General features: G+C 43.7%; 1 protein-coding gene across 16 annotated transcripts in view; it reads left to right on the plus strand.

Moving 5' to 3' along the window:
- Positions 1-13,101, plus strand: part of astl2a.S (astacin-like metallo-endopeptidase 2 gene a S homeolog) — a 265,316-nt gene that overhangs the window by 241,019 nt on the left and 11,196 nt on the right. For 15 of the 16 annotated variants that reach the window (XM_041560923.1, XM_041560924.1, XM_041560926.1 and 12 more), the window contains one exon: positions 6,980-7,092. The exons of the other annotated variant lie outside the window; for it this stretch is intronic. The gene's annotated coding sequence lies outside the window, so the exon portion shown is untranslated. The remainder of the gene's footprint in view (positions 1-6,979; positions 7,093-13,101) is intronic. 16 annotated transcript variants of the gene reach the window in all.

A 13,101-nucleotide genomic window follows, 5' to 3' on the forward strand; every position in this document is an offset into this window, starting at 1 on the left:
AGGTCTGACAAGGGATGCTGGGATATGTACTAAAGGATAAAAGGTCTTACAAGGGATGCTGGGATTTTTACTATAGGCTACAGGTCTGACAAGGGATGCTGGGATTTGTTCTTTAGGCTACAGGTCTGACAAGGGATGCTGAGATTTGTACTATAGGCTACAGGTCTGACAATGTATGTTGGGATTTTTACAACAGACTACAGGTCTGACAAGGGATGCTGGGATTTTTAATATTGGCTACAGGTCTGACAATTGATGCTGGGATTTGTAGGTCAGTAACAGTAAGAAGACATCAGGTCTGACAAGGGATGATGGGATTTGTAGGTCAGTAACAGTAAAGCTGGCCATAGATGTTGAGATTTTTAAAAGATCAGATCCTGATCGTGAGACCACGATCTTCTCAGAACGATCGTACGAATCTACCATCAACTAAAAAGACCAATTTACCAGGAAAACAAAGGGGAGCTGCCTGCCTGGCCCTGCAAACATAGAGAGATTGCACTGGGACCGACAAAGATTTTTTGACCTGGCCGATCAATTTCCCGACAGATGTCGGCCGAAAAATCGTAAGATGTACGATCGTTCGAATACCACTAACCGCACGATAATTTCGAAGGATTGGTCGGGCTTCCCTAAAATCGGTCGTTCGGCAAGAAGAATCGTCGCGTCTATGGGGACCTTTAGAACACCACAGGCTACAGGTCTGACAAGGGATGCTCGGATTTTTACTATAGGCTACAAGTCTGACAAGGGATGCTGGGATTTGTACTATAGGCTACAGGTCTGACAAGGGATGCTGGGATTTGTACTATAGGCTACAGGTCTGACAAGGGATGCTGGGATTTGTACTATAGGCTACAGGTCAGACAAGGGATGCTGGGATTTTTACTACAGGCTACAGGTCTGACAAGGGATGCTGGGATTTTTATTACAGGCTGCAGGTCTGACAAAGGATGCTGGGATTTTTACTACACGCTGCAGGTCTGACAAGGGATGCTGGGATTTGTAGTTTAGTAACAGTTAGAAGACCACAAGCTGCTGGTCTGGAAAGGGATGCTGGGATTTATAGTTAATTAAGAGCTCGAAGACTACAGGGTGCAGGTCAAACAATGCATGCTGGGATTTCAGGGGCGGAACTACCGGGGGAGCAGGGGGTGCGAGCGGGCCAGGGCCCCCCGGCAGTCCGCGCGCCGCGCATATTCCGGCCAGTTCCTTGTTTACGGAGGGGGGCGGGGGGCCCGGCTGCGCGTCCTACGCCAGGGCCCGCCCCCCTCTAGTTCTGTTTCTGTGGGATTTATACTATAGGCTACAGGTCTGACAAGGAATGCTGGGATTTGTAGGTCAGTAACAGTAAGAAGACTACAGGTCTGACAAGGGATGCTGGGATTTGTACTATAGGCTACATGTCTGACAAGGGATGCTGGGATTTGTACTATAGGCTACAGGTCTGTAAAGGGATGCTGGGATTTGTAGGTCAGTAACAGTAAGAAGACCACAGGCTGCAGGTCTGACAAGGGATGCTGGGATTTGTACTATAGGCTACAGGTCTGACAAGGGATGCTGGGATTTGTACTATAGGCTACAGGTCTGACAAGGGATGCTGGGATTTTTAATACAGGCTACAGGTCTGACAAGGGATGCTGGGATTTGTACCATAGGCTACAGGTCTGACAAGGGATGCTGGGATTTGTACTATAGGCTACAGTTCTGACAAGGGATGCTGGGATTTGTTCTACAGGCTACAGGTCTGACAAGGGATGCTGGGATTTGTAGGTCAGTTACAGAAGACCACATACTGCAGGTCTGACAAGGGATGCTGGGATTTGTACTATAGGCTACAGGTCTGATAAGGGATGCTGGGATTTGTACTACAGGCTACAGGTCTGACAAGGGATGCTGGGATTTGTACTATAGGCTACAGGTCTGATAAGGGATGCTGGGATTTGTACTATAGGCTACAGGTCTGACAAGGGTTGCTGGGATTTTTAATACAGGCTACAGGTCTCACAAGGGATGCTGGGATTTGTAGGTCATTAACAGTTAGAAGACCACAGGTCTGACAAGGGATTTTGGGATTTGTACTATAGGCTACAGGTCTGACAAGGGATGCTGGGATTTTTACTATAGGCTACAGGTCTGACAAGGGATGATGGGATTTGTAGGTCAGTAACAGTATAAGACTACAGGTCTGACAAGGGATGCTGGGATTTGTAGGTCAGTAACAGTATAAGACTACAGGTCTGACAAGGGATGCTGGGATTTGTAGGTCAGTAACAGTATAAGACTACAGGTCTGACAAGGGATGATGGGATTTGTAGGTCAGTAACAGTATAAGACTACAGGTCTGACAAGGGATGCTGGGATTTGTTCTATAGGCTACAGGTCTGACAAGGGATGATGGGATTTGTAGGTCAGTAACAGTATAAGACTACAGGTCTGACAAGGGATGCTGGGATTTGTAGGTCAGTTACAGAAGACCACATACTGCAGGTCTGACAAGGGATGCTGGGATTTGTACTATAGGCTACAGGTCTGACAAGGGATGTTGGGATTTTTACTATAGGCTACAGGTCTGACAAGGGATGCTGGGATTTGTAGGTCAGTTACAGAAGACCACATACTGCAGGTCTGACAAGGGATGCTGGGATTTGTACTATAGGCTACAGGTCTGACAAGGGATGCTGGGATTTGTACTATAGGCTACAGGTCTGACAAGGGATGCTGGGATTTGTACTATAGGCTACAGGTCTGACAAGGGTTGCTGGGATTTTTAATACAGGCTACAGGTCTCACAAGGGATGCTGGGATTTGTAGGTCATTAACAGTTAGAAGACCACAGGTCTGACAAGGGATTTTGGCATTTTTACTATAGGCTACAGGTCTGACAAGGGATGCTGGGATTTGTATTATAGGCTACAGGTCTGACAAGGGATGCTGGGATTTGTACTATAGACTGCAGGTCTGACAAGGGATGCTGGGATTTGTACTATAGGCTACAGGTCTGACAAGGGATGCTGGGATTTTTACTATAGGCTACAGGTCTGACAAGGGATGCTGGGATTTGTTCTATAGGCTACAGGTCTGACAAGGGATGGTGGGATTTGTAGGTCAGTAACAGTATAAGACTACAGGTCTGACAAGGGATGCTGGGATTTGTACTATAGGCTACAGGTCTGACAAGGGATGTTGGGATTTTTACTACAGGCTACAGGTCTGACAAGGGATGCTGGGATTTGTACTATAGGCTACAGGTCTGATAAGGGATGCTGGGATTTGTACTATAGGCTACAGGTCTGACAAGGGATGCTGGGATTTGTACTATAGGCTACAGGTCTCACAAGGGATGCTGGGATTTGTAGGTCATTAACAGTTAGAAGACCACAGGTCTGACAAGGGATTTTGGCATTTTTACTATAGGCTACAGGTCTGACAAGGGATGCTGGGATTTGTATTATAGGCTACAGGTCTGACAAGGGATGCTGGGATTTGTACTATAGGCTACAGGTCTGACAAGGGATGCTGGGATTTGTAGTTCATTGAGAGCTAGAAGACTACAGGCTGCAGGTGTGACAAGGGATGCTGGGATTTGTAGGTCAGTAACAGGTAGAAGACTACAGGTCTGACAAGGGATTTTGGGATTTGTACTATAGGCTACAGGTGTGACAAGGGATGCTGGGATTTATAGTTCATTAAGAGCTAGAAGACTACAGGCTGCAGGTGTGACAAGGGATGCTGGGACATCCAGGACATGAGTAACAGTGACTGGGATTTGCAGCTCCAAAACTTTTTCCTTTAAAGCTTTTTAAGAAGTCAGTTTTATATACAAAGTAAGATGCAACGAGAAATATGGAAATTAATAGAATTGGAGGAGAAACAGCAAGTGGCCAACTGTCAACTGTCACTCCAAACACTGGGTGACCCCTGTTATATGGGAACATGGGGGATTTCAGACTTTTCCCCTTAATAATTGCTTAACTATTACTGAAAAGCTTTTTTTTAGAAGTAAATGTTATGTACAAAGTGAGATACAGAGAGAAATATAAATATTATTAGAATTAGAGGAGAAACCTGAACAGCAAGTGGCCAACTGTCAACTGTCACTCCAAACACTGGGTGACCCCTGTTATATGGGAACATGGGAGATTTCAGACTTTTCCCCTTAATCATTTCTTAACTTTCCCTTAAAGCTTTTTTAAGAAGTAAATGTTATATACAAAGTGAGATACAGAGAGAAATATGAAGATTAATGGCATTAGAGGAGAAACCTGAACAGCAAGTGGCCGTCACTCCAGATGTTGCCATAGTGACCCCTGTTATATATTAACATAGGAGAATTCTGACATTTTTATTATTATTAACATGTATTTATATAGCACCAACATATTGCGTAGCACTGTATTATTTCTTAACTTGCACTTATTTTAAATATAAAGCAATTGGAATCCCAAATATTATTTTATACTTTCTGTATTTAGCCTGACAGGTGTGTAGTCTCCCTGCATCCCTGTTCTTTCCCCCAACTCTCCTATAATCTATTAAAATGACAAAACCAAGGCTAATATCCCAGGCGCCACCTAGTGACTCAATTTAGTAGTGATTTTCTTCATTTATATCATTATAATTCATTTATTCCCATAAATTGTCCCCCCAGTGTGTGCTGTGCATCCACTTACCTCTGATCCCAGGAATGAAAGTGAGAAATCCGTTATTTAACTGTCAGTTAGTCGTGCGGCCAAATGCCAGGATGTACTTCTGTGTATTTATCCTGAGTTGTCTGTAGTCTGCCTGTTTCCCCATTCCTCCCATAATGATATTTTCTATTAGAATATACACAAAAGCCAGGCTAATATCCCAGGCACTAGCCAGTGTCACACTCAAATAGTCATTTCCTTCATTTCTGCCATTATTTCCCTTTATGCCCCAGTGTATCAATGCTCCACTCTGACAAGATCTGACAAGGGATGCTGGGATCTCTAGGTCAGTAACAGTTAGAAAACCACAAGATGCAAGTCTGACAAAGGATGCTGGGATTAGTAGTTCATTAAGAGCTAGAAGACTACAGGCTGCAGGACTGACAAGGGATGCTGGGATTTTTACTATAGGCTGCAGGTCTGATAAGGGATGCTGGGATTTTTAGTACAGGCTACAGGTCTGGCAGGGGATGCTGGGATTTTTACTATAGGCTACAGGTCTGACAAGGGATGCTGGGATTTGTACTATAGACTGCAGGTCTGACAAGGGATGCTGGGATTTGTATTATAGGCTACAGGTCTGACAAGGGATGCTGGGATTTGTATTATAGGGCTACAGGTTTGACAAGGGATGCTGGGATTTTTACTATATGCTACAGGTCTGACAAGGGATGCTGGGATTTGTACTATAGGCTACAGGTCTTACAAGGGATGCTGGGATTTGTACTATAGACTGCAGGTCTGACAAGGGATGCTGGGATTTTTACTACAGGCTACAGGTCTGGCAGGGGATGCTGGGATTTGTACTATAGGCTACAGGTCTTACAAGGGATGCTGGGATTTGTACTATAGGCTACAGGTGTGACAAGGGATGCTGGGATTTGTAGGTCAGTAACAGGTAGAAGACTACAGGCTGCAGGTGTGACAAGGGATGCTGGGACATTCAGGACATGAGTAACAGTGACTGGGATTTGCAGCTCCAAAACTTTTTCCTTTAAAGCTTTTTAAGAAGTCAGTTTTATATACAAAGTGAGATGCAACGAGAAATATGGAAATTAATAGAATTGGAGGAGAAACAGCAAGTGGCCAACTGTCAACTGTCACTCCAAACACTGGGTGACCCCTGTTATATGGGAACATGGGAGATTTCAGACTTTTCCCCTTAATCATTTCTTAACTTTCCCTTAAAGCTTTTTTAAGAAGTAAATGTTATATACAAAGTGAGATACAGAGAGAAATATGAAGATTAATGGCATTAGAGGAGAAACCTGAACAGCAAGTGGCCGTCACTCCAGATGTTGCCATAGTGACCCCTGTTCTATGTTAACATAGGAGATTTCTGACATTTTATTATTTCTTAACTTGCACTTATTTTAAATATAAAGCAATAGGAATCCCAAACTTTATTTTATTCTTTCTGTATTTAGCCTGACAGGTGTGTAGTCTCCCTGCATCCCTGTTCCTTCCCCCAACTCTCCTATAATCTATTAAAATGACAAAACCAAGGCTAATATCCCAGGCGCCACCTAGTGACTCAATTTAGTAGTGATTTTCTTCATTTATATCATTATAATTCATTTATTCCCATAAATTGTCCCCCCAGTGTGTGCTGTGCATCCACTCACCTCTGATCCCAGGAATGAAAGTGAGAAATCCGTTATTTAACTGTCAGTTAGTCGTGCGGCCAAATGCCAGGATGTACTTCTGTGTATTTATCCTGAGTTGTCTGTAGTCTGCCTGTTTCCCCATTCCTCCCATAATGATATTTTCTATTAGAATATACACAAAAGCCAGGCTAATATCCCAGGCACTAGCCAGTGTCACACTCAAATAGTCATTTCCTTCATTTCTGCCATTATTTCCCTTAATGCCCCCGTGTATCAATGCTCCGCTCACCTCTGATCCCAGAAAATAAAAAAGTGAGTTTACAGCCAATCACGTTATATGTTTATATCCTGATAGTGATTGGCTGCAAGTTCAGCACATGTTTACATGCTGCTTAGATAAGTGGGACCTCGGTAAGGAGGAGAGATGAATCTTTGATAAGGAATATTAATTCTAATGGCCAATGTAAGAAGTCTCAACGAGTGAGCCCTATTGAAACCTCCCATGAGCCTCTATGGATATGAAGCTTACGCAGAAGATAATTACCTGCCCTGAATGTTGCACCAGTTGCTGAGGGAGTCCCATTCTGCCATCTTTAATACTGGCATCAATATTCTCTCCCAGTGTGTGTTTGCCAGTAGCCATTATGCTGCTCTGTCATAGATCTCCCTTTCTGATTGAAGGTCTCCAGTGATGTCCCACCTCTACCAAAGGTTCCCATCCTTCTTGTACTTCTGTCCTACCGAGAGGTAAAGTCCTCACACCATTGGAGAGTCAAATTGGGGTTACAACAAAGGTAAACTGTACAATGTTCATCTTTAATTCTTATCACACAGACCAACTGCCGGAAGTTTATACTTTGCTTCGCTGCAAGTTGCGCAGATTCAGATAAGACCTTTATAGAACTGAATAAATAAAATAGTGAACATTTACGCCTCTGTGTCTTTTCCATTGGAGTCAATAATCTCTCCCAGTGGGCTCCTAATATATTGGATTAGTGGATTTCAGTTTTATAAGAGGGGATAATTCCCTATCCTGGGATGTTGGTGTCTCCCCAATAGTGAACATTTCTGCCTCCATGTACTTTCCATTGGACTCAATGCTCTCTCTCTGCCAGGGCGCAGTTCCTAGTCACAACCCCACTTTTTTCTTGCAGGCCTCCGATGATGAGATCTTTGTGCCTTAAAAAATATCCTCCCCTTTAATCAAAACAGGGATTGTTTGTCCATACCTGCAATTTACCTATTTTTCTGTGTGACTACAAAATTCATACACACAAATACAAGAGATGCTCTGCACTCAACCCATTATCAATAGATTTAGGACATTTTGTGCATTAAAAATGCAAATTGCAATATATTCACTTGTTGCTCAATGCCATATCAAATACCAACAGTTACTGCTGCTGTTAAGCTCACAGTTAGCTAATGAGTGGTATTATCCTGAAATAGCTTAAATGATAACTGAAGCAAGATATTGAACATCAGACTTATTGTGCTTAAAACTTTAAATAAAATGTTATATATATCACTTTAGTATTTCAGGCAAATACTGAGTGGTGTAGAAAAACCTGTTTGATTTATTTCAATGTGTGGTAGTTCATTGGTTAGTCTCGATCACCTGCATCACTGAGCACATGGTTTATATTCACCAGGCACACAGGGGTTCACTTGTGAGACACACAGAGAATGGATATCAAGTGTTTTCAGGACAATATCTGCTGCAGATACATGGGTGTTAAAGGATTTATATACCAGTTGTAACATGTCAGCAGAGACAATTAAGAGATATATATATATATATATATATATATATATATATATATATATATATATATATATAATATTAACAATAAAATATATATATATATGTATATATATATATATATATATATATATATATAACCAGGGCAACGTCAAGTTCAGCCCCCCACCCCCAGGACAACCAACCTCCCCAGATACCACCCCCATACCTCAAACAAACACTAGGAGACAGTTTTGAGATAAAAAGGCAGCCGAGCATCTTATTAAACAGAACACATCATTTATAATTGAACCACAATGTGATAACATATCTATATATAACAGTTTGTATAACAAATGTCCAACCAGACCAAATTCTTGTTCCACCTCATTACAAATACTCTCCTCTTCCAACCTCGCTTGACCCCTGCCCAAGTTTTAACCCTGTCCTGTCTGATTTACAGTACCTGCCCCTAAGTTATTGGGCTGCCCCTGACCTATCCTACCATGAAACTTCCCTGCTTACTTTGATCGCCAGGTCCACACCCAGCCAACCATCCCATGCCCCCTTGACCAGTTTACCTCTCCTCTAACAGTCAAGGACTTACCACTATGCACAAATGCCCCATGACCTTGCTAACTTTCCCCTACTCTTTTCCATTGCTTTAAGGTCCAGCCAATTTCACCTGACGCCCAGACCACCATCACCACATCTGGGAGTATAAACCTGACTCTGTTTAGATCCACCAACCCCATTGCGTCTGGCATGAATTACTAGGACATCAGGCCGCCTCCCAGCCCACTTCCTAACTCTTGATCCAAACCACTTGATTCCCACTTTGTCCTCTGGAAAGCCCAGCTGAATTCCATGTTTCTTAACTTGCGCTCTCCTTCGGACTCAGAAGGTGAACAAGTAACCGATAAGCCACACCACCACCTTGGATCCTGCCAAAATAAACAGCATAAATTTGTATTCCACCAAACAAGAAATTGTTTTTATAGAGGGTTTTATCGGACATAAGTTACAGGACACAACAACAGTAACATATACAGTACACAGTGGAACAGTAAAGATTCCCATTCCCCATGGTTACTTGTGTACCCTACTGATACTACCGCTTTACAACAAAGCAAGACACACATATCTGTGGAATCTATCTCCCAATCGTATGCAACACGTCATAATCTAACCCCAGCCTGGCTGCCTCTGTTCCTGCTCCGATCCGGAAAGAGTGTGTGCCCAACTCAGCCAGGCTTACCCCCATTTTTTTAGAATACTGGTGAACTGAACTTAAAAATACAGATTACACTTGTGTACAGGCACATGCAGTGGAGGTTGGCCCAAATATGCCTACTTTCTCGTTTTCTGGCTGCACAGCTCCCCAGTGCTCCGGTGCGCCTGCGATCCATAGAGCAGTGTGGGACGCGGGACGCTAGGAGCGCCCGCCGGTGAAATCCGGCCCTGAGAATATCCCTCTCTACATCGTATTAACAGTTAATTTAAAGGCGGACAAACCCCTATAAATAGTAATGCTTCTTTGCCTTAATATTCTAATAATCCTGTATTCCAATTTCAGTGTGAAACATCTATTGGCTGGAATCTGGTCAATCAATGAACTGTTCCAAAGGGGACACACTTATTAGTGTTTCTCCATGTGTCTGTATCTGTCCCCAGGGGTGACTGAACCCAGTGCTACAGAACCTACTTTGAATTATAATAAACCAAATATTAGTTTTTCTTAGAATGAGAACTGGTTGCCAGTAGTCGTGCACTTAAATTAGGAATGTCCTGTACAATGAAGTTTGTCTTTTTTATCACTAAACAAAACGTTCCAATCCTTTCCGAAAATTGTCTAATTTTTTTAAACAAATTCTATACAACCGGCATTGTTTGGCAAGTGGCAAAGTTCCCATTTGATGCTCAGGACAGAGTGGGGTGTAACTACAGAGGGAGCAGAGCAGGGGGGCCCAGGAAGTATAAGGGGCCCAATGAAGCTTTAATTAATGACAATTTCAACATATATCGGTAAAACAGCAGAACTGCTGCAAATGTTGGGGGCCATAAAATTAATTTGATGTGGGGTCCATAAACATCTAGCTACACCACTGGGACAGATCTTCCCTCTAAATGGGGGGGGGGGCAGGGGCGCTCCACCAATGAGGCGAGTTGAGACACTCGCCTCAGGCGGCAGCGCCCCCCTGGTTACCAGGGGCGGCAAAAATGCCGCTCCTGGTAACTAAGAGCCGAATTTCCGGTTTTCAACCCGGAAATTCGGCTCTTCTAGTGCAGAGAGCGCAATTGCGCTCTCTGCACTAGCGTCGTGCAGCGCCCCGACCCCCTCCTGCGCAGAAAATGTGAGCGCCGTGAGGAGGGGTCGGGGCGGCAATGGAAGGCCGCCTCAGGCGGCATAAAGGCGCGGATCGGCGCTGGGGGGGGGATTTATTTAGGTTCCTGTACTTTTAATTTAACATGCCCAGACTTTAAGGGTGGTGGCACATGTGCAGATTCAGGGGAGTTTAGTCGCCCGTTATGCCTTCCCGACAGCAAGAATGTGAATCGCGGGCAGGATTCAGATAATTTGTTTTCCAAAGACGGCGAAGTTGCCTCACGAGGAAACTTCATGCGACTTGGGATTCGTGTCGGCGATTCACATTCTTGTTGGTGGGAAGGCATTTCGAGGAGATTAGTCGCCAAAAGAAGAGGAGATTTGTCATTGGGCGAAACATCTCCCCTAAATCTGCGTGTGTGCCACCACCCTGAAGGGAAAATCCAGCCTTGATAAACACAATTGAAACTGATGGTTTTTGGGTCTTGTCCTGGTGGCTGGTGCATCACGTTCTACAAATTCTTTCAGCATGATAGTAGGTATAGTAGGGAGAGATGGTGCATATAGTAACAGTGGATAATAGTCTCTGGGAAGGGAGTGTGACTGTGGGATAGCAGATATAGTAGGGAGAGATGGTGCCTATAGTAACAGTGGATAATAGTCTCTGGGAAGGGAGTGTGACTGTGGGATAGCAGGTATAGTAGGGAGAGATGGTGCCTATAGTAACAGTGGATAATAGTCTCTGGGAAGGGAGTGTGACTGTGGGATAGCAGGTATAGTAGGGAGAGATGGTGCCTATAGTAACAGTGGATAATAGTCTCTGGGAAGGGAGTGTGACTGTGGGATAGCAGGTATAGTAGGGAGAGATGGTGCCTATAGTAACAGTGGATAATAGTCTCTGGGAAGGGACTGTGACTGTGGGATAGCAGGTATAGTAGGGAGAGATGGTGTCTATAGTAACAGTGGGATAATAGTCTCTGGGAAGGGAGTGTGACTGTGGGATAACAGGTATAGTAGGGAGAGATGGTGCCTATAGTAACAGTGGATAATAGTCTCTGGGAAGAGAGTGTGACTGTGGGATAGCAGGTATAGTAGGGAGAGATGGTGCCTATAGTAACAGTGGATAATAGTCTCTGGGAAGGGAGTGTGACTGTGGGATAGCAGGTATAGTAGGGAGAGATGGTGCCTATAGTAACAGTGGATAATAGTCTCTGGGAAGGGAGTGTGACTGTGGGATAGCAGGTATAGTAGGGAGAGATGGTGCCTATAGTAACAGTGGATAATAGTCTCTGGGAAGGGAGTGTGACTGTGGGATAGCAGGTATAGTAGGGAGAGATGGTGCCTATAGTAACAGTGGGATAATAGTCTCTGGGAAGGGAGTGTGACTGTGGGATAGCAGGTATAGTAGGGAGAGATGGTGCCTATAGTAACAGTGGGATAATAGTCTCAGGGAAGGGAGTGTGACTGTGGGATAGCAGGTATAGTAGGGAGAGATGGTGCCTATAGTAACAGTGGGATAATAGTCTCAGGGAAGGGAGTGTGACTGTGGGATAGCAGGTATAGTAGGGAGAGATGGTGCCTATAGTAACAGTGGGATAATAGTCTCTGGGAAGAGAATGTGACTGTGGGATAGCAGGTATAGTAGGGAGAGATGGTGCCTATAGTAACAGTGGGATAATAGTCTCTGGGAAGGGAGTGTGACTGTGGGATAGCAGGTATAGTAGGGAGAGATGGTGCCTATAGTAACAGTGGATAATAGTCTCTGGGAAGGGAATGTGACTGTGGGATAGCAGGTATAGTAGGGAGAGATGGTGCCTATAGTAACAGTGGATAATAGTCTCTGGGAAGGGAGTGTGACTGTGGGATAGCAGGTATAGTAGGGAGAGATGGTGCCTATAGTAACAGTGGGATAATAGTCTCTGGGAAGGGAGTGTGACTGTAGGATAGCAGGTATAGTAGGGAGAGATGGTGCCTATAGTAACAGTGGATAATAGTCTATGGGAAGGGAGTGTGACTGTGGGATAGCAGGTATAGTAGAGGAGAGATGGTGCCTATAGTAACAGTGGATAATAGTCTCTGGGAAGGGATAACAGGTGTAGTTGGGAAACATGCTGCTAGATATATGTGGCGTAAAACAGGGGTTAAAATAAAATTGTTGAAATATAAATATATATATTGAATATGAGGCTATTCGATAGAGACGGAACATTGGCAGTTAATATTCTGAGCACTGATGTTCTAAAATGTATCTTTTTTGTGGCACATAGATAAAAATTGCCATTTACAAGATGTTCTGGACAAACATGTTGTAATAACTCTCCTGTGTGTGACCAGACTGGAAAGTTCAGTCTAGAAACTGAGATAAAAATAAAACACAGTATATAGAGGGTTAACTGTTTAACTGCCACTGGTATAACCCACACTGCAAATAAAAATCAGTTTCATTTGCCTTTTGTTATCCACAACTGTGGATTGTGTAATTGTGCCCGTCACACTGACTGACCCCTTGCAATTCTGCATCCATTTCTGCTCTTAGTGGCAGTTGCCTGTTGCAAACAATTTACACTTAGGGGCACATTTACTAAGGGTCGAATATCGAGGGTTAATTAACCCTCGAAGTCAAATCCTTCGAATTCGAAGGATTTTGCGCAAATACTTTGATCGATCGAAGTAAAAATCGTTCCATCGAACGATTAAATCCTTCGAATCGAACGATTCGAAGGATTTTAATCAATC

The sequence above is a fragment of the Xenopus laevis genome, chromosome 4S (assembly GCF_017654675.1).
Source record: "Xenopus laevis strain J_2021 chromosome 4S, Xenopus_laevis_v10.1, whole genome shotgun sequence".
Lineage (NCBI taxonomy): Eukaryota > Metazoa > Chordata > Amphibia > Anura > Pipidae > Xenopus > Xenopus laevis.